The 22,267-nt window shown below is 43.5% G+C and overlaps 1 long non-coding RNA gene across 1 annotated transcript; it reads left to right on the top strand.

Annotated features, from left to right (window-relative positions):
• Positions 1–1,027: 1,027 nt before the first annotated feature.
• LOC117512102 lies at positions 1,028–22,218 on the top strand. The gene is made up of 2 exons (XR_004561208.1): positions 1,028–1,323; positions 21,860–22,218. It is a non-coding gene; the product is annotated as an uncharacterized LOC117512102 (long non-coding RNA).
• Positions 22,219–22,267: the final 49 nt, after the last annotated feature.

Here is a 22,267-nt window from a genome sequence, read left to right as displayed (position 1 = left end):
CTCCCTCCCCTCCCTCTCATCTCTCCTCCCTCCTCTCTCTTCTCTCTCTCCCCTCTCTCCCTCCCCCCCTCCCCCCTCTCCCTCCCTCTCTCTCTCTCTCCCCCCTCCTGCTCTCTCCCCCCTCCCTCTCTCCCTCTCCCCTCCTCCCCTCTCTCTCTCCCTCCCCCCCCTCCCCCTCTTCTCCCCTCCCTCCCCTCTCTCTCTCCTCCCCTCCCCTCTCTCTCTCTCTCCCCTCCTCCCCCCCTCTCTCCCTCTCTCTTTCCCTCCTCCCCCCTCCCCCTCTCTCTCTCCCTCCCCCCTCTCTCCCCTACTCTCCTCTCCCTCCCCTCTCTCCCTCTCTCTGTCTCTGCCCTCCCCTCTCTCTCCCCCTCTCCCTCTCTCTCTCCCTCCCCCCTCCTCTCTCTCCCTCCTCCTCTCTCTCCTCTCCTCCTCCCCTCCCCTCCCCTCCCTCTCCCCTCTCCCCCCTCTATCTCTCCCTCCCCCTCTCCTCTGTTTTCTTCTCCTCCCTCCTCCCTCTCTCTCGCCCCCCACTCTCTCTCTCTCCCTCCCCTCTCGCTCTCTCCCCCCTCCTCTCCTCTCTCTCCCCTCTCTCTCCTCTCCCTCCCCCTCCCCCCAGCCTCCTCCTCTCGCTCTCTCCCTATCTCTCTCTCCCTCCCTCTCTCTCCTCACCTCCTCCTCTCTCTCTCTCCTCCTCTCTCCTCCTCTCACCCTCCTCGTCTCTCCTCCTCTCTCTCTCCCTCCCTCTCCCCTCCTCCCTCCTCTCCCTCTCTCTCCCCCTCCTCTCTCTCTCTCTCTCTCCTCCACTCTCTCTCTCTCTCTCTCCTCTCCTCCTCCCCCTCTCTCTCTCCTCTCTCCCCTCCCCCTCTCTCTCTCTCCCTCCCTCCCCATCCTCCCCTCTCTCTCTCCACCTCTCCCTCTCCTCTCTCTCTCTCCTCGCCTCTCTCTTCTCCTTTCCCTCTCTACTCTCTCCTCTCCCTCTCTCTTTTCTCCTTCTTCCCTCCTCTCTTCTCCTCCTCTCTCTCTCCTTCCTTCCTCCTTCTCTATCCCCTCTCCTCTCCGCCGCAGAACGCGTTAGGTGACAGCGCGCGCGCGCGCGGAGTGGAATATCCATCAGCGCCGTCGTCGTCTTTCATCCCTTCAGTCTCCACTCGGTCCTTCCTTCGGACTCCTGGTACCCGGAGCTGCCGCAGCCGCGCTCCTCCTCCTCCGCCCTCCCCCACCGCACGCGCTGCTCTGCCTTGGGACGCTGTCCGCTCCGCGCTCGCGCAGATTATGCGTGGATTCTGCGCGCTGATGCTGATGTCCTTGAGCTCGGCCTGCACGGTGAGTCGGTGGGTGAGTGCGTGCGTGGCCGCGTGCATGACTGTTATTTACCCCCCGCGCGCCGCTGTGATTGGGGGAGGACTCGCCGCTCGCCTGTTTGTTTGAAGGTGCCGCGGCCTGCAGAACGTGACATATTTGCTGTCCCGGGCCTCATACAGCTGTGGATGGAAAGCCTCCACACTCCAGTGCACGCTACAACGCGGCGCTGCGTGTGGACGCTTCTGCGCGCGCGTGCCGAGCTAATGATCCGTGTCCGTAGCTGCGCGTGTGTCAGTTGATGGCGGGCTGCGGTTCCGGCACCACTTTGCCTCTTGGTTTTCCGGGTACCGGGACTCGAGCTCTGCACCTGCAGCGCGGCAACCTTGCGGAGGGACGCAGCGCACCCTGTCTCCCCCTTCGGCAGGCCCCAACACTCTCCGCTCGGATCAGGACCTCCTGTGTTACCGGACAGCCTCTGAGGATGAGGATGACGGGGGGGGGAGTGATGAAGGTCTGAAGGTGACCAGCAGAGGTCGTTTGGGAAACTGCACTGTTGCATGAAGAAGTGCTCGCTGTGCGCTGGTTTCATTTTCTTTTCTTTTTTTGGTGTGTGTGTGTGTGTGGGGGGGGGGGGGGGGGGCTGATGTTGGACTCTGTCTGCGTAGTGGGAAAGCTGGGATGATTTTATTAAATCAGAATCTTCCAAAAAAGGCATTACCCCTCCTTCTGTCAAACTATTACCCCCCCTGCCCCATCATCATCCTCCTCCTCCACACTAATGCAGATGTCTTTTGGCAGCCCACCTTTTATGGCTCCTGCCACTCTGACTTGTGCCGAATCCTAAGTGTGCTATTCCCGCTGGGCTCCACAGAAGTGTGTGACTGGCGCCAAGCCAGCCTCAACAGGCAGCAGCCCAGATACGCGGCCCACCAGAAGTGACCCAGCAGGTTTTTGGAAAGTAGGACTGCAGCAGCAGGTGTGCAGGTGGAATCCCGGCAAACTGATGTAGCTTGCAGGGGTGTAGGCAGCATTGTGCTGATGGGTGCCTAACCCCCCCCCCACTCACCTATCCCACAGCAAACTGGCATCATAAACACTGACTTGCTGTTGTGTTCTGTATAACGTGCATCCGGAAAGTATTCATAGCACCACATTTTGTTATGTTACAGCCTTATTCCAAAATTGATGAAATTAATTTTTTTCTCAAACATCTGCACACAGTGCCCCATAATAACAATGTGAAAAATTTTTTTTTTTTTTTGCAAATTTATTGAGGGAAAGATGAATGCAGCAACATACAGAGACATCCTGGATGAAAACCTGCTCCAGAGCGCTCTTGATCTCAGACTGGGGCAACGGTTCATCTTTCAGCAGGACAATGACCCTAAACATACAGCCAAAATATCAAAGCAGTAGCTTCAGAACAACTCTGTGAATGTCCTTGAGTGGCCCAGCCAGAGCCCAGACCTGAATCTGAACATCTCTGGAGAGATCTGAAAATGGCTGTGCATAGACGCTCCCCATCCATCCTGATGGAGCTTGAGAGGTGCTGCAAAGAAGAATGGACAAACTGCCCAAATGTAGGTGCACCAAGCTTGTGGCATCATATTCAAGAACACTTGAGGCTGTAATTGCTGCCAAAGGAGCATCAACAAAGTATTGAGCAAAGGGTGTGAATATTTATGTACATGTGATTTCTTAGATTTTTATTTTTAATAAATTTGCAAAATTAAAAAAAAACTTCTTGTTGTCATTATGGGGTGTTGTGAGTAGAATTTTGAGGGGAAAGAAGGAATTTACTCCATTTTGGAATAAGGCTGTAACATAACAAAATGCGGAAAAATGATAAATGAAGCATTGTGAATACTTTCTGGATGCATCGTATCATTTACTGAGATTCAAGCTTCTTACTACTTGTACTCATGTGCTGCTGGCATGAAAGTCATGGTTGTAGTCTCCAAAGGTTTCCATTGTAGTTTTTCTCTAAAAACACCTTCCTCCACTGTCTTCCTTAGTTGTTTATGTTGGTTGGTTCCTGATGGTTATTAACATGTAGATCAGATTTGAAATAAATCTAAAAATGCTAGTTTGAGAGTTAGCTAACGGGTGACAACAGGCGATAGAGCAGCTGTTGATGGGTTTGATCCCAGTACTCATTCCAGTACCTCCACACTAATGCATCTGCACAACAGGCTGCAACCCTAAATATGATCATTGCTGTTGCTCAATACACGAGAGCACATTGACCCCTTCAACCCAATACCAATATATAATAAAATTCTAAAGAAATAAAATTAAAATTTTGTAATATGTTGTTTCTTCATCAGCATGGGAACATATGTAATTGTAAATGTTCAAACATTCCTGTTTCAATAAAAATCCAGTGTGAGATGATTTTCAATTAAATTTAAAAAGAGTTACCAAGTTGCAGTTCATTCTGAAAAGTTCACTTTCAGAAAAAAAACAGTAACATGATTTTGTTAGCAAGTGAATGAGTGAATTTCAGATGATCCCTCAGTAATAAAATGATTTTACAAACCTGATTAAAAAAAGTTAGTTAAAAACTAATTTTGTTACAATATAGCTGAAGGACTATTATTTAAGTAGACCAAATATCCAGGGTTTTCATGTATCCCATAATCCCTTGTGTGCCAGAGAGTCGCTGCAGTCAAAACACCATAGAGAATCCACATGATGACAATTGTAAATGAATATTATACTACACAAATGTATTTTTTTTATGCTTTTCATCATGTTAATAAGAGACTGCATGCGTGATACACTGAAAACTTGCTAAAACAGTTATAACAAATAATCCGTGTCTGCTACGTTTAATCTGCGTGGAATTTAATGAACGCAAACCGAATTTCAAACATATTATTTATATTAGTCTGGAACAAAGAGGACAAACAGTGTTGTAAAGAACAATAATCAAGACGTTAAAGAGCAAACTTCACTTTCTCCCAGAACGACATGAACAGCGAGTGTAGCTCACAGCAGCTCCCATTGAAAATAACGGAGAGACAGCCTGTGATTCTCGCATGTTTACATAAAACAAACACAATAATGTCTAAAAACCCAGAGAATATATTCACGAGAGTTTTAGGCACAATATAAAAATAGTTTTATGTTGCGATGTTAATGCTGTTGTCCATGTGCAGCGGTTAAAGTGCAGCGTGATCAGAGCATCTCAATGCAGTTCTCAATGTTACTGAGATCTCGCAGCGCGACGACCTCTCCAATGTTTTGCGATGGATTTGAAACCTGAAAAGGGCGGATTGTGTTTTTTCGTTGTTTTTTTGTTTGTCAATGAGTGGTGAATGTCAGAATATGTAAACCAGCTAGCTAATACTGACAAAAAAAAAAGAATACTTTGGCTGCTGGTGGAAAATAAAATAATCAACATTCCTTTCAGGGCAGCGCTGTGGCTCGTGGTTAGCACGGTTGTCTCACAGCAAGAAAGTTGTGGGATCGCTTTCCACCTTTCTGTATGAGCAGTTTTTCTCAATACTCAACTATGAACATGTGAAAGTTTTTAATTAAATGCATTTATACGAGCACTATGTTTGTTAATCCGCATTATTAAGCAAGCTAGCTTGCTAACATATTTGGCTGAGTAGCAAACGTTTATGAAGGGGCTGTGAGTACATATGCACCATATTTCAAATGGTCAAAACATTGGTATTTAGTTGGTTTGGGTCCGATGCCGATCTCAATTTTTGTAATCTGTATGTACATTTGTATGATTTCAGCTGACCTTGACTGGCCTGATGCAGCTAAAGGTGCCCTGACACTTGGACGACTTTGATCCACGCACTTGCATGCACTTCGTCGTGACAATCCCACCTGCTGTGTTCCCAGCTGGACGCCGCGCTTTGTTCCGCTGGATGCCGCCCTTTAGTACGCTGGACGCTACTTACATAAAATAATTATTTCTTGGCGGATTAATCATTTTCTGTCAGAGTTGACTGTTGAAAACACCTCTTAATTGCTTCCGGAATCACAGAGGACTGTTGTCGCTGGACCTTTTTTCTGTCTCACTCTCGTCTGCTCCATGTGGTGGAAAATGTATTGGAACCATCTAAAAGGTATTTGTAATATATATTATTTTTGGCTTGGTGAAACAGTTGCATGTTCTTTCCTTCTTATGAGTAGCTGTAAAATTATGTTTATGATAGATTTAACATCTCGTTGTAATCGTTCAGATGAGCTGCGCTTTGTGCATTGATGCAATCATTCGCACTCACGCAGAGTTTTTTTAATTGTTTGCACAATGTTCATGTGAAGTTCACGTTATTAATGCGTGATGGAGATTTTGACCATTTGAAAATTTTCATTGTGCACTTGCACAAAGCCGAGCACAGTTTACAATGGTTTACAACGCGTTTGAGACGTGTTTACTCTCCTGCACGGCAGAGTGCGTGCAAGTGGGCAGATCAAAGTCCTGCAAGTGTCAGGGGGCCTTAACTGTAGTCTTCCATGTGACTGTGCTGGCAGCTGACATACCTTCCTGGTGGTTTCAGCTGATGCTGGATTGGTGGTGCTAGAGCTAGTACATACTGTTCTTTAAGTAGCACAGTGAATTGTGAGACAATGCCCTACTGAGCCAGGAATGTCAGATTCACAGTGCCTGACCACAGACTGGATTAATGTGTTCTGTGTCAGGAAGATAGAGATGATATACTGAAATGTCCAGCTAATTCAACACGTGGCAGAGATGGGGAAGGATACAAGACCATAGCTGGACAGAATCTACCAGGGTCTGTCATGAACTCCTCTGCTGTGGATGCAAAAAAAGGGATGCAGTGGAAAGTGCAAATGTTTCAAGGCAGAGCTTAAATGCACTTCATTTTCCTACTGTGGTGGCTTGTGTTTTCAGAACTAACATTGCATTTAACTATAACTTTCCTTTTTGTTGTCACTATGCCACTGTAGTTGTGTTTTCAGAGTTAGTGTTGCATTTCAGCATTCACTGTAACCCATTAGATTTCATTGATTTAGATGAAAGCTTTTAAAGATACACTAATCCTAATTCAAACATTTAACCTAATGGTGGCGCTAGAGGGAAGGTCCTAGGGTCACCAAACCCAATATACTTCATCGTCAGGGGGCCATGAATGTTTCCAGATAATTTGATAATTTGAAAAGAATCAGATGAAAGCTCTTGGAGTTAACACGCTAATGTGAAAACTCTGCAGTGGCGGACACAGTGGCGGGCCATGAAAAACCATAATATCCCTCCCTGACTCATATAAATAATACCACTGAATTGCTCATCCTTAAAAATGTAGGATTAGGTAACGGGATCAAGACCATTGGTGGTCTAGAGCCTGAGCTGCTAATAAAACAACAATGCATGGTGGCCATCTTGGAAAATGGCTGCCTCTGTGATGCCCCTGTAGCCAAAAATTATCTTTAGGGTATGCTCGAACACTGTGCCAAATATCATGCTTTTATTGTCAAAGTCACAATTCATCCATGTATCTGCTCCTCTATAGGTGAAGTGGAAACATTAAATTGACCGCAGGTGTGAATGTGTTTGTCTGTATGTGTGGCCCTGTGACAGACTGGCGTCCTGTCCAGGGTTTAACCCTGCACCACACCCTATGACTGCTGGGATAGGCTCCAGCCCCCTGTGACCCTTAATTGAAGTAAATGCACCTTGACACATGCAAGGATTTGATCTGCTCATTTGTACGCAATCTGCCGTGCCAGAGAGTAAAGTTGTAAACTCACTGTAAACTTATAAACTGTGCGTGGGTGCATGCAAGTGCGCAAAGAAAATTTTGAAATGTTCAAAATATCTGACACGCATTAATTTTGTGAACTTCACGTGAACATTGCACAAACAATTCAAAAACACTTGAGTGTCACTGCGAGTCACTGTGTCAGCGCAGCGCACCACAGTGCAGCTCATCTAAACAATTATGACGAGATGTTAAATCTATAATAAACATAATTTTACAGATACTCATAAAAAGGAATGAAAATGCAACAGTTTTACCAAGCCATTACAATATAAATATTACAAATAATTACCTTTTAGACAATTCCAAATGCTTTCTGCACGTCATTAAGCACACGAGAGAGAGAGAGAGAGAAAAAAACAGCGGCATCTGTATAAAATTTCTCTGTGATTCTGGAAGTGATTAGGGGTGGTTTCATTAGCCAAACTCTGAGAGCAAATGATTAATCCATTACGAAAAAATTATTTTATATAATGCAGCGTCCAGCGAAACACAGCAGGTCACATTGGCACTTTGAATTGCGCGGCATTGCGGGGGTTAAATGCGTGTGAATGTAAAGGTGCCTTAAGCGGGTATAGAAAATGAATGAATGAATGCTGGAAACCACCAAAAAAATAAATATTTTTAAATGTGAAATGCAGTCTCACATTTTAATTATTTGTTTTTATTCATAAGTTTGAAATATTTAGCTTTTTTTGTTTTAAAAGCAGTAGGAACATTAAATGCGCTTACCTACACTCTCAAGCAACAGTAGAGCAGTTGGAATACCAGTGTGTTTGTACAGCAGTCATATCTTTGTGATGTCATAAGGCAAAATATTAAAGACATTAAAGAAGAGACAAGAAGAGGTAATATATCTTTTAATAGAGGTAATATATCTTTTAATATTGAAAAAAATCAAAGACTGAAATAATTATAAAAATTTTGAGGCAGGCTGGATGGATTACCACTAAAATAACCAACACCTCTGCAAAATTTGGTCAAAATCCATTCATCTTTTTTTTTGTTGTTGTATACAAGCAAAACAACAGAACGGAGTATTTACATAATGTCTGTTGTCCTCTGTGAGCTAAAACGCAAGCATACTTTACTAATAAAAAGCAGTATATTATCGTTGGTCCTGTAATGGAGTGGTGACTGTCCAACAGCTCTCACTCAGTGTGTGCTGGGATCGGCTGCAGTCGCTGCCGCCACAAGGAGAAATAGAAGACGATGGATGAATTATATAATAGCAATGCACTTAAATAATCATTATTTTTGCATGCGTGCGCATGTGTAAAGCTCAGTTGGCTGAATGCTGTGGCCCCTCTCAGACTATTGTGGATACACCCCTCGGCAGGACGCCTAAATATGGGCGAGCAATGGTACACACGTGCACAGATTTGTGCACACTCACAGAGGATCACCTGTGATGTGCGGACAGGAACATACAGCATGACTGCATTTTGTCACACTCAGATACACACAGTTGTTCAGTCACATGTGCTGAAATGTTTGCATGGAGACCGGGTGCACACTCGCCCCACAGGCCTAAAACCAAATCCCATGAGGACCTTCTCTCCTGTGTGTTATTACTCTGTATCTTTCCCAGCCTTCCTACTCCCATAATGAAAAGTACCCCAGGGGAGTAAAGTGGCCACTTTAGCTTAAAAAAAAAAAAATCAAATTACCTCCAACCCTCTGAGGGGTGGCGTGTGAAGGAAAAGGGTTAGCGTTAAGAATAAATGAACAGGCCGCTGAGGCTTCAGTTGACCTTTTGTCTGACTCTTCTCACGTTCAAACACATTCGCCCCCTCCTCACTCTGTCCTTTTCAAAGCACTGTGACATGTGACAGATTTGTGTGTGTCATGAAAGCGATCACAGAAGCTCCTGTGGCGAAAGGGAACTATTTTTTGAATGTTTGTGTGTGAAAGAAGAATTCAGAAAGCATGACAAATTGAGCAAAAAGTAGATTTGCAATTTATATTACGTAATGTAGGCTCATGTGCACAAATACAAAACAGCCACATTCAGGCATGTAGCCAGGATTTTTTTTTTGTTTTTTTTTTTTGTTTGTTTGTTTTTTTGGGTGGGGGGGTGTAATTAGATGGCTGAGCTTTAACTGCACAAAATCACACAAATTAAGTAGAATTTCAGTTATAAATATTAGTATGTAAAATAGAGTATACTGTTGTGGATCAGAGTCGTTCCTTGCAAAAAGGGATGTATGTTACAGTACCACTAAAAGACATTTAACTGCAGAAAAGTGTGTTTTTTGGGAAAAAAATTAACTTAAGAAAATTTCTTTTAAATGTTGATAAGTGGAAGTGAAGACATCTGAGGATGGGGGGGGGGGGGGGGGGTGTTACTGGTGCAGCACTGCTTTACCTTTTGGTCTTGGTCTTGGAGACACCTCCTCTGACCGTCACTCAGTTTTTGAGAACTGGCCCCTCCAGACAGATTTACCATACAGTGATATACTCTGGGCAGCACGGTGGCTTAGTGGTTAGCACTGTTGCCTCACAGCGAGAAGGTCATGTGTTCAATTCCCCCCACCTGTGGCCTTTCTGTATGGAGTTTGCATGTTCTCCCCGTATTTGCGTGGGTTTCCTCCGGGTGCTCCAGTTTCATCCCACATCCAAAGACATGGGTTAGGTGGATTGGAATCTTTAAATTGTCTGTAGGTGTGCGAGTGGGTGTGAATGTGTTTGTTTGTCTGTTTGTGGCCCTGTGACAGACTGGCTCCAGCACCCCGCAACCCTTAATTGGACTAAGCAGTTGAAGATGAGTGTGTGTGTGATATACTCTGTATTTCTTGATTATTGATGTAAAAGAAGTCCAAGACATGTTCAGTGTCTTGGAAATTCATGTGTCCATTGCCTGACTTGTCTAAAGAAAATCAGATCTGAATCTGTCTCATAATATCATCAGTACTGATGAAGGATCTTCGAACTGCAAGATTTGTCAGAATCCGCCATCTAGTGTTTAAGTTATTGTACATAAAGTCAAAAGGGATATAATCCCAAAACTTCCACCCTTCTTACCTGGCAGAGGTCATTAGTAGTCCCCCTGTTGCGTTCGTGGTTTTTACTCCCATTGCCCATATTGTCGAAATACAGAGTAGAAGTACACTCATCTGTGTGCCTATGGGTGTGTTTTTGTGCAAATGAGGTTTTTCCAGGTGCAGTGCTGGTGCATCGGTATTGTGTGGAATACAGACCACCAAAGAACTGGCCTTGAGTAGTTGAGTAGTTATAAAGACGCCAGCAGGACAGTGCCGTGCAGTGAGTAAACCTCACTCCACAACTAAAAACTTTCCAGCAACAGACTTTGGGTTTTAATTCCCTTTTGAGAGCGACCACCTCCTATACCCGAGGTCACACGTTAGAGTTTTGAGTGTCAAACACAACACAGGGTACACAGTGTGTTTCTGGTATTTAAATGGCACCTTATCCTGAAGTTCCTTACATAAGCAGGTTCATGGCATGCGTACACTCTGCTTGTTTAACCTCTTCGTTGTGTATGTGTTTTCCACTCCGCCACGCCACCTCGGGATGCAAACGCATGATCTCCTGCATAGGAGGCAGACCATCTGACCAGGAAGCTAAAACCCGTGGGCTTTGGGGAAGCAGGTTTACTGACTACCATATGCACAGTGACTCCTGCTGGCCTCCGTCACACTTGTTACACACAATGAAAGCGAATGTAAAACAACAAACAAAATAAAAGTTTCAAAAAAGCTGGGACAGTGGTATGTTTACCACTGTGTTACATCACCTTTCCTTCTAACAACACTCAATAAGTGTTTGGGAACTGAGGACACTAATTGTTGAAGCTTTGTAGGTGGAATTCTTTCCCATTCTTGCTTGATGTACGACTTCAGTTGTTCAACAGTCCGGGGTCTCCGTTGTCGTATTTTGCGCTTCATAATGCGCCACACATTTTCAATGGGCGACAGGTCTGGACTGCAGGCAGGCCAGTCTAGTACCCGCACTCTTTTATTATGAAGCCATGCTGTTGTAACACGTGCAGAATGTGGCTTGGCATTGTCTGGCTGAAATAAGCAGGGACGTCCCTGAAAAAGACGTTGCTTGGATGGCAGCATGTGTTGCTCTAAAACCTGGATGTACCTTTCAGAATTGTTGGTGCCATCACAAATGTGTAAGTTGCCCATGCCATGGACATTAACACACTCCCATACCATCACAGATGCTGGCTTTTGAACCTTGCGCTGGTATCAATCTGGATGGTCTTTTTCCTCTTTTGTCCGGAGGACACGACGTCCATGATTTCCAAAAACAATTTGAAATGTGGACTCATCAGACCACAGCACACTTTTCCAATTTCCGTCTGTCCATTTCAAATGAGCTTGGGCCCAGAGAAGGCAGCGGTATTTCTGGATGTTGTTGATGTATGGCTTTCACTTTGCAAGGTAGAGTTTTAACTTGTACTTGTAGATGTAGTGACGAACTGTGTTAACTGACAGTGGTTTTCTGAAGTGTTCCCGAGCCCACGCGGTAAGATCCTTTACACAATGATGGTTTTTAATGCAGTGCTGCCTGAGGGATCGAAGGTCACAGACATTCAGTGTTGGTTTTCGGCCTTGCCGCTTACGTGTAGAAAGTTCTCCCGATTCTTTGAATCTTCTGATTATATTGTGGACTGTGGATGCTGGAATCCCTAAATTCCTTGCAATTGAATGTTGAGAAACATTGTTCTTAAACTGTTGGACTATTTTTTCATGCAGTTGTTCACAAAGTGGTGATCCTCGCCCCATTTTTGCTTGTGAACGGCTGAGCCTTTTGGGCCTTTTATACCCAATCATGACACTCACCTGTTTCCAGTTAGGTGTTCTTTGAGCATTCATCAACTTTCCCAGTCTTTTGTTGCCCCGTCCCAACTTTTTTGAAATGTGTTGCAGGCATCCATTTCAAAATTAGCAAATATTTGCAGAAAAACAACAAAGTTTATCAGTTTGAACATTAAATATCTTGCCTTTGTGGTGTATTCAATTGAACATAGGTTGAAGAGGATTTGCAAATCATTGTAGTCTGTTTTTATTTACATTTTACACAACGTCCCAATTTCATTGGAATTGGGGTTGTAGCATAAATGAGATTACAGACCCCAAATGGAGTTATTTAGGTCGCATGTTGTCTATGAAAACCTAAGTAGTTTATAACTGTTGCGTGTTTTCAGTGCAGTTTTTCCATCAGGATTGCTGGAAAGTACCGAATTGATGTGCATGAACATGCATCTGATCTTAGACATTAGAACTTTAAATGTGCCACCCCCTCCCCCCACAAAAAAGTAAAGTCAGTTCTTTTGGCTTCACCCTTTTTCACGTTTATTTTGCATGTTTGCATGTTTATTTTGCACAAATTTTACATTGTATGCCCTTCTTGACCCAACTCCATGTTACATGGAGTTACAATGGGCAGGAGTGATTTTCAATTGGACACTCTGGAAACAAGTGCACTAACCACTTGGCCACCACACTGCCAAATGCCACATTTGGCAATGTTAAAGAAAAAGTGGGAAAAATGCCTTTTTTACAGAATGGTAAATGGACTGCCTTTATATAGCACTTCTCCATTTGAATCAGAAGCTCAAAGCGCTTTACAATGATGCATCACATTCACTAATGTCAGGGTGCTGCCATGCAAGGTATTCAACTGCACACTGGTAGCAACTGGGGGATTAATGATCTTTCTCAAGGGCCCTTAGTGATTTTCCAGACTGGCTGGGGTTTGAACCAAGGACCCTCTGATCTCAAGCCCAACACTTAACCACTAGACCATCACCTCATACCGCCACCAAAGCTTCAAATGTCTTCTGGATCCTGAGTCTAAAATATATTCTGGATCAAATTCATAATAAGTTAAAATTTTAATTTAATTATTTTTTTTATTTATTACATTTATATAGCACCAAATCACAACAAAGTTACCTCAAGGTGCTTCACACAAGTAAGGTTTAACCTTACCAACCCCTAGAGCAGTGGTAAGGAAAAACTCCCTCTGATTTGAGGAAGAAACCTCAAGCAGACCAGACTCAAAGGGGTGACCCTCTGCTTGGATTATGCTACCAACACAGTTGAAAATATGAATATAGAGGAAATTTGGGGAAATTTTGGGAGTACATGCTGGTGCTCAGGACAGGAGGCCTGCAGAAGAAGACACCCACTCCCAGCTCTGGATGGAGCCACACCTCAAACAGAAAGAAAAAACAGAATGAGGTGGCAGAAAGACAATAAATACAGTATAATTTGTCAGCATTAAGCAACAAGAACAGAAGAAAGACTAAGGTGATCGCCGGCCACTAGCCCTAAGCTTCACTGAAAGACCCAGAATTTGGGTTAAGTTGAAGCCGCAGCCCGCTCCGTTTACTAATAAAATGAATTTAAAAGAGTAGAAAGCATAGTAACATACTATGTCAGTATGCTAGCCATATGAAAGAGAAAATAAGTGCATCTTAAGTCTGAACTTGAAAGTCTCTACAGAATCTGTTTTATTGATGCAGGGAGATCATTCCACAGAACAGGGGCACGATAAGAGAAAGCTCTGTGACCCGCAGACTTTTTATTCACCCTAGGGACACAATTTGTTCTGTAATTTATATTTGTAGCATGGCCCAAGCAGAGGGTCACCCTTTTGAGTCTGGTCTGCTTGAGGTTTCTTCCTCAGAGGGAGGTTTTCCTTACCACTGCTGCTCTTGGGGTTAGTAAGGTTAGACCTTACTTGTGTGAAGTGCCTTGAGGCAACTCTGTTGTGATTTGGTGCAATATAAATGAAAACAAATTGAAATTGAAATTGCCACAAAGTAGTCCTGTACCCTGAGAATGCAGAGCCTGTGCCGGTACGTAGGGTTTAAGTAGGACAGCTAAGTAGGGAGGTGCCAGTCTGGGAATAATTTTATAGGTTAATAGCATAACCTTAAAATGTGATCACACAGGGACAGGAAGCCAGTGAAGAGACATCAAAATGGGTGTAATGTGGCCAAACTTTCTGCTTCCTGTCAAAAGTTTGGCAGCAGCATTTTGAACCAATTGGAGACATCTAATGCTGGACTGCGGTAAACCAGAAAATAGAACATTGCAGTAGTCCAATCTAGAAGAAACAAATGCATGAATCAGGGTCTCAGCATCAGCCATAGACAGGATGGGACGAATCATCGTTATATTTCACAGGTAGAAGAAAGCAGTCCTCGTAATATTTATAATGTGGAGGTCAAAGGACAATGTAGGATCAAAAATTACCCCAAGGTCATTTTCATCTACAAGTGCAAGTTAAAACTCTACCATGCAAAGCGAAAGCCATACATCAACATCCAGAAATGCTGTCACCTTCTCTGGACCCGAGCTCATTTGAAATGGACAGACGCAAAGTGGAAAGTGTGCTGTGGTCTGATGAGTCCACATCTCAAATTGTTTTTGGAAATCATGGAAGTCGTGTCTCCAGACAAAAGAAGGCAAAGACCACCCAGATTGTTACCAGCGCAAAGTTCAAAAGCCAGCATCTGTGATGGTATGGGGGTGTGTTAGTGCCCGTGGTATGGGCAACTTACACATGTGTGATGGCACCATCAATGCTGAAAGGTACATCCAGGTTTTGGAGCAACACATGCTGCCATCCAAGCAACATCTTTTTCAGGGATGTCCCTGTTTATTTCAGCAAGACAATGCCAAGCCACATTCTGCATGTGTTACAACAGTGTGGCTTCGTAGTAAAGGAGTGCGGGTACTAGACTGGCCTGCCTGTAGTCCAGTCCTGTCACCCATTGAAAATGTGTGGCACATTATGAAGCGCAAAATACGACAACGGAGACCCCGGACTGTTGAACAACTGAAGCCGTACATCAAGCAAGAATGGGAAAGAATTCCACCTACAAAGCTTCAACAATTATGTCCCCAGTTCCCAAACGCTTATTGAGTGTTGTTAGAAGGAAAGGTGATGTAACACAGTGGTAAACATACCACTGTCCCAGCTTTTTTGAAACATGTTGCAGGCATCCATTTCAAAATGAGAAAATATTTGCACAAAAACAATAAAGTTTATCAGTTTGAACATTAAATATCGTCTTTGTGGTGTATTCAATTGAATATAGGTTGAAGAGGATTTGCAAATCATTGTTTTCTGTTTTCATTTACATTTTACACAACGTCCCAACTTCATTGGAATTGGGGTTGTAGAACATTATCCATCTGCTAACCAAATTTCATCAAGATTCCCTCACAACCTTTTGAGCTAAATATTGCTCTGTGCCAAATGTTCTTCTGGATCTAAATTCCACAGTATATTTTGAATCACCTCCAAAATTCAATCAGTTATTTACTGGAACATTATCTGTTTACCAAATTCCATAGAACTCCATTCATTATCTTTTGAGATGTCTTGCTCACAGACAAATAAACAAACAAATGGACAAAAACTTCAAAGCAAGAACTCCTTGGCAGAGGTAATAAAGATAATTTTTTCAATTTTTTTTTCAATTTATTTTCATTTATATAGTGCCAAATCACAACACAGTTGCCTCAAAGTGCTTCACACAGGTAAGGTCTAACCTTACCAACCCCCAGAGCAACAGTGGTAAGGAAAAACTCCCTCTAAGGAAGAAACCTGAAGCAGACCAGACTCAAAGGGGTGACCCTCTGCTTGGGCCATGCTACAAACATAAATTACAGAACAGTTCACGGACAAATATACAAGAAATGCTATTGGCGCACAGGACAGGAGGATCGCCAACACAAATACAACTCCCATCTCTGGATGGAGCTGCACCTTAAATAGAGAGAAAAAACAGGATCAGGCATCAGAAAGGCAAAAAATACAGTATAATTTGCCAGCATTAAACAACAAGAAAAACAGAGAAATACTAAGGTGATCACCGGCCACTAGCCCTAAACTTCACTAAAAGACCCAGAATTTAGGTAAAGTTGAGGCCGCGGCCTGCTCCAATTACTAATAAATGAAAGATAAATTTTGAAGTTGATTTTTTTTTCAACTTGCACAAGAGAATGGAAGAGTAGCTGATGCAGTTATACTGCAGATGCTAATGGGGATCCAAATAAATAAACAAACAAATGATTACCTGTTAGAGCACTCTCACAGTGCTCTTCTAGTTACAAATACATTTTAGTCTGTGTTTTGGTTGCAACATGTTCCAGAGCTCAGGGACAAAGAATGCAACATAAAGACACTGTTAGCTGGAAGACGTGCGCCTCAACAGGAGGAGGTTTTTTTCTGCATGAGCATTATAAAATCTGATAGAATCACTGAGTAAGAGACCATCTGGGAAGAAAATGCACAACTGGCTGAGTAAATAAATGATTGCAGTAGCAGGAAGCAGACATGGCGAACAACAAAGTGGTAGAGTCAGGAGAGAAAGAAAAATGAATAATAATAAACAAAGAGGCACCAAAGGACGAGGCCATCAAACATGGAGACATACAGCAGACAGGTAGAGATAAATGGAAGGCAGAGGCAAATAAGTGAAGATGGACATTGAGAGGAAGCTTCCGAGGCAGAGCGGGGTGACTCAGTCATAAAGTAACACTCTCAATCAGGACAGAAGTGTGCCGAGGCAGAGAGCGAAAAAGAGGGAGAAGCTGCAAGAAGCACAGGGAGCGTGAAGAGTGATGCGGACAGAGGAGAAGCCGAATTAATCATGAGCTTTAGTCCTTATGTAAAATACCCCCATCAGCAAATCGGAATGTGTCGTGCCATGTGTGATGCCGGGAATACTTTGTCAGGGCGAGCACTAATTGCTCACATGGGAAGAAGCAGCTTAGTTCTGCCGTGGTTGAAGTTCGACTGTGTTGGCGCTGTTGTACTGGACACCAGTGAACAGTTTTGGATCTGTTTGAATTAAAACACTTTCATCCATAGGTGCATCTATTAAATCAGCGATTAGGAAGTTGTTTTTCAATGGATTTGATAAGAGCATCTAAAGTCGGGGAGTCTTCATCCCCTCCACCCACTTCCACTCCAAACTTTTCGCTTAACCTGAACGCATCGAAGCAGAATTAATCACATGTGGATGTGTCCTGTGTCAAAGTGGACATGCTGTCCTGGGAATGACTGTCTGAAGTGGTCTTCTATATCCAGGTTTAGGCGGAGTCATCGGACACCTTTGGTGATGTCAGGAACGAAATGACGGGAAAAGTGATATTAATCTTGATTAATGTTCAGTCAGCTGAATAATTGTTTCAGCTCGACTGCAAATGCAATTCTGACAGAAGGACTGTTGAGACAGTACGGTTCACATCTTAATCTGAGACCTTATTAAAATGAGAATATAATAAACATGAAGTGAGATAATAGCATCTGCAGTGACAAATACTTGGATAAATTAAGGACGCCCACAGGGTCAAACTTGTATGTACAACAATAAAGGTTAGATTTTACAAACATAATCAGTATTATCATAAATTCCAACATTTCTGTTCACTTAAATCTGAACTTCTGTACTTATGAAGAGTTACTATTTCATACACTTATGCATGTGTGGTGTTCAACTCTCTTTAAGGCAACCATGGTGTTGTGTGTTGGGGGGTGTGGCTGGATATTTTGGTGTTCTTTTCTTTTCTTTGCTCTCCAGGTGGCATGAGAACTGATTTGTCTGTGGAGAAGGTGCTGGCTGAACATTCCTTCACCTTCATCAACATCATGTGCAGCACCTGTGACTGGTGCTCACATGTAACCTTAAAGACTTTCAGCTGAAGCAGATAATTGGATGGCGTTCTGCATTTAAGTCATGTGTGATTCAAGCAGAACTGCCAGGAACTCAACCTTGTGATGTTCGTTTGTGAGACGCTGAGGACCGCGCCTGGGTTTGACACATCGAGCCCGTGGAGCAAGGAGGGGTGAGGGACACATGCTGTCAGCACACATCAAAGGTGATTAAGTGTTTGACTAATTGTTGATAGTGACTTGGTGTTTTGTTGCGCAGTATATTTGAATTTGAGATGAGAGTTGTGCAGCTTGCTTCTCACTGCTGTGGCGTGCGGACGAGTGGTCCTCCGCCTGTTGTGAGAAGCTGCTCATTTGCATAAAGTTAAAAATACAGACCTGAATGTGTTGCTGATAGTGTGTGTCTTTTGAAGGATATTGGTTGTAGCCGCTGACTTACCTCACCTCTTCTATGCTTCGCAGAGAGTCGGTTTGTCGTGTCCACCTGGGGGGTGTTTGGCGGTGGTAGTGGGTCCAGGAGCGCCGGGCTTCGATCCTTTTGGGCGCTGGAGAGCGTGCCAGCCTTCACTCCACCAGAAGGACGCTATTTCTGTTTTTACACTTTTTATGCACCAGCGGGTGAAATAAATATATTGTTTTGGAACCGCTTTTCTGGTTAGTTGTAGCGCTGGGTTCTGTCTGACGCAGGTCCGCTCCTCAACCCGCGTCGACACATAACACATGGCATAAAATTAGTGGTGTCCAAAGTATTCCAGAAAGGGCCAAGAGGGTGCAGCTTTTCTTTGCAGCCACAAACTTCAGGAGGTGATTTCACTGATTAACAAGCAGATGGGATGAGTTCCTGTCTCGATGTTTTTGGTACTAAGTCTGCTCAGCGGATTCTGTTGGCACGGCTGGAATGACTTTGTGCCAGATGAAGGGTTAGTTGGAGAGATTCAGATGAAGAGTATAACTTACATTGTGAGGAAATGTCAGTTAATGACAGTGGTGGGCACACTTCCGATAATCCGATAACTATCGAAGATAATGTTTTCATTATCGGATTAACTTTTTAGATAAATTTAAAAGCCATCATCGGACTAATTATCTTCCGATGAATTGCCGTCCGATAACTTTTAGACCGATAACGTAGTAAACCAAGCTTAACAGTGAAAAACATTTTTAAAGCAGTTGAGACCTACCTGTTAAAAGTTTCCTACCACACTATCCTCTGTAAGCAAAGGAGAACTGGTGACAAAAACAAAACAAAAAAAAATCATTTTCTTTAACACCATACTGATATAATCGCAATATCACCAAGTCATTCAGAGGCATACATTTTTAACTTATGGTTCAAATTTTAATCTACTCATTTTGGACAAGTTATTTAAAATTACTGTCATGTCTGAAGTTTATAAAGTGAAAATATCAGATATATGTTTTTGTTTTAAAGTAATGTGCTAATTTTTAAGGTTTTGTGAGCACAGTGTGCCAGGCAGCAATGCATTATGGGTAGCATAGGGTAATCTCAGACGTTCACGACAGGACAGATGCATTTCAGACACTCTGTCCAGGCTCCACGGATAACAGCATTAAACTCTAGTGCCTAAAACTCTCGTGAATATATTCTCTGGGTTTATAGACGTTAGTGTATTTGCGTTTGTTAAATTCCACGCATCTTAAATGTAGCAGACACGGATTATCTGGAATTTTGTTTGGCAAGTTTTCAAGGCCGCTACTGCCATCTACTGGCCAGTAGTGTTCATGGCAGTATTCACCCCAAGTACTATGCGTCTGGGCACCAGTAGATGGCAGTGTTCTATTTATTTTAACCCGGTTGTATCAGATGGTGGTCAAATCAACTTTTTGGCTTTGCAAATGGCTTTTTTTTTTTTAACAAATTAAGTTTAAAAACAAAACAACAACAAAAAAAACTTCTTTCTCTACTTCCGGGGTACAAACCACAGCATTTTCAATGGGTTTTTGGGCAAATTACACACAAACAAAAAGAAAAAGTGACAATGCAGTGGGAAAGTGGACATGTGTTGCGGTTTGTTTTTCATCTGGAGCACAAATGTGTCGAAGCGGCTTTGCAGGTGAGAGAACTGAGCTACTCTGGTTAGCTGTGTAGGCTAACACTTACCGACACGACGTCTCCCACTTCCTCGCCTTTTCCTCTCCACCGGGAACTGAAAAATAATCCTTTTCACGACTGCTTCAGTAATTGCAGCCAAAAACAAAACCGTACACCATTTATCCATGTGAAGTTATGCTGTGTATATATTAAATGGAGGTCCCCATAAGTGGTCAAATGCCGCGATATCATGGAGGGTTCAAACGAGACTACGGTCTCCTATTACACCAAAACCAGTTCACTAGGAGCAAAACGTCCTCCTGCCTCCTGGCATCCGTCCGTCTATGGGAGATGATAGTGTAGTGTCCAGTTTTGTTTTTTGCTTTTGTTTGTTTGTTTGTTTTTTAATACACTTTTCCAATTCAGTTTCAGTTAATTTCATTTATATAGTGCCAAATCACAACAAAGCTGCCTCAAGGTGTTTCACACAAGTAAGGTCTATCGATGACAGTCAGGTTGGTCAAAAATGGTTGGACACAAATGCAAGGCTCAAACAAACAGCTCTGCTTAATAAAAGGCTTTACTGATGTGGGTAGCAGAGGTCGGTACAGGAAAAGGCACCATAGCAGTACAAAAACATCAGGCTAAGGTGTGGTCATTCAAACAGGCAGGAGGTCATAAACACAATGAGGCAGGCAGGACTATAGAACACAAAGAACAGAGCTGGAGAGAAGGCACAAGGCGCATCAATCAGGCGAGGAACTACTGCATCCAGTGAGCTTATATAACCCTAGGTGATGAGCTGCAAATTAGGAAGATGTGTGCGTGGAAAGCACCAGAACGAGGATGTGGCCAGAGAGAGAGAAGCGCCTACCACCAAGAACCCAGGGACAGACAAGAGAGATAGAGACAGACAGACCCAAGTAGGAAAACCCGTCAAGAGAATAAACACACAGAAAACTAATGAATCAAAGAAAATAACAAAACACACCAAAATAAAATAAAACAAACTAAATCTCAAACCCTGACAACCAACCCCTAGAGCAAACACACAGGCGACAGTGGTAAGGAAAAACTCCCTCTGATGATTTGAGGAAGAAACCTCAAGCAGACCAGACTCAAAGGTGTGACCCTCTGCTTGGGCCAAATGGTAAATGGACTGCATTTTATGCACAAGCACTTTATGGACAAGCACTTTATGCACTAATGCCTCAGATTCACCCAGATGTCAGGGTGCTACCATACAAGGCACTCATGACACACCAGGAGTAATAGGGGATTAAAGACTTTGCCTAAGGGCCCTTAGTGATTTTCCAGTCAGGCTGGGATTGAACCGAGGATCTTCTGGTCTCAAGACCAGCGTCTTAACCACTAGACCATCACCTCCCCTGGTCTTTTGTTTCTATCTGCACCTGCGCAAATGACTTCTCAGTACAATGCGTGAGTGGCCATCTCTGCTGCAGTTGTTGCACGTGTGCTATGATGCCTGCTGAGGCTACCGCTGTCGCTCCTTCCTCCTAGCTTGTTGCTCAGCAAGGCCTTGGTTCCTCTCCTGCTCAGCCCTCTGTTGCAAGTGATTGCAAGTGGAATGTTAATAAAAACATGAAACACAGAGAGGATGTTCGGCCAACAAAGTGAGACCACCACCACAATTTCAAACACTAATAGCCTTTGAAAGACCATTAACCCCGTCTTGTGGCATGTGTGGAACTTCAGTCATTTGTTTTTGCAGTTATTGAAATGACGCTACAGAGAAAATCACCTTGAGGCTGCTCAGTGTGGCTCAAGTAGCAGAATGCAGTAGAAGGTTGACAAATGCAAAAGTAGTTGCCCTCAGTACAAATGTTCTTATGCTTAGAGATATTGCTTATGTTTATTTTGGTGTTATTTGTAAAGGTGCTCATGGAACAGTTCCATTTTTCACCAAGAGTTAAAGCTGGAATAAGATTTTATTTTGCTGTCAACTCTGAAAGTGTAAAATAATGAATTCAGAATCAGCATGTGTCATAACTATTTTGATGTCAAGAAGGTGTGAGGTTGGTGAAATAGAGGGCTAATGTTTTATTTCTTCCTTGCGTCCTTTTAGATCCTGATGGTACAGCAGTAGCTACATCTGAAGTGGATTTGCTTCCTGTCTCTGAATCATCAGCCGCCTTTGCCTTGCTCGCCCCTCTCTCCACCTGTCCATCATCTCTTCATCCCTGTCTGTCACTCCGTCAGCCTGTCCATTTGTCCATGGACCGGCTGTGACCCTGGAGGGAGGGGGGCAGAAACGAGCAAAGAGTGGAATCACGGAGGAGACAACGGAAAAATAAACCTGGATTCATTCAGACATCACACCTTTCAAGTGACCCTGGTCTTTGTCCTTCATCCCCCTCATCCCCCTTCTGTTCCTCCTCCTCTTCCTGTTATGGAGAGGTAATGGTGGAAGAATAGGCTGAGATAGCAGGAAAAATAAAGCAAACGGCAAGAGAGGACTATCGTACCACATTAC

Source organism: Thalassophryne amazonica, chromosome 6, assembly GCF_902500255.1.
Source record: "Thalassophryne amazonica chromosome 6, fThaAma1.1, whole genome shotgun sequence".
In the NCBI taxonomy this organism is placed as follows: domain Eukaryota; kingdom Metazoa; phylum Chordata; class Actinopteri; order Batrachoidiformes; family Batrachoididae; genus Thalassophryne; species Thalassophryne amazonica.
This window is presented reverse-complemented; position numbering and strand designations above follow the sequence as displayed.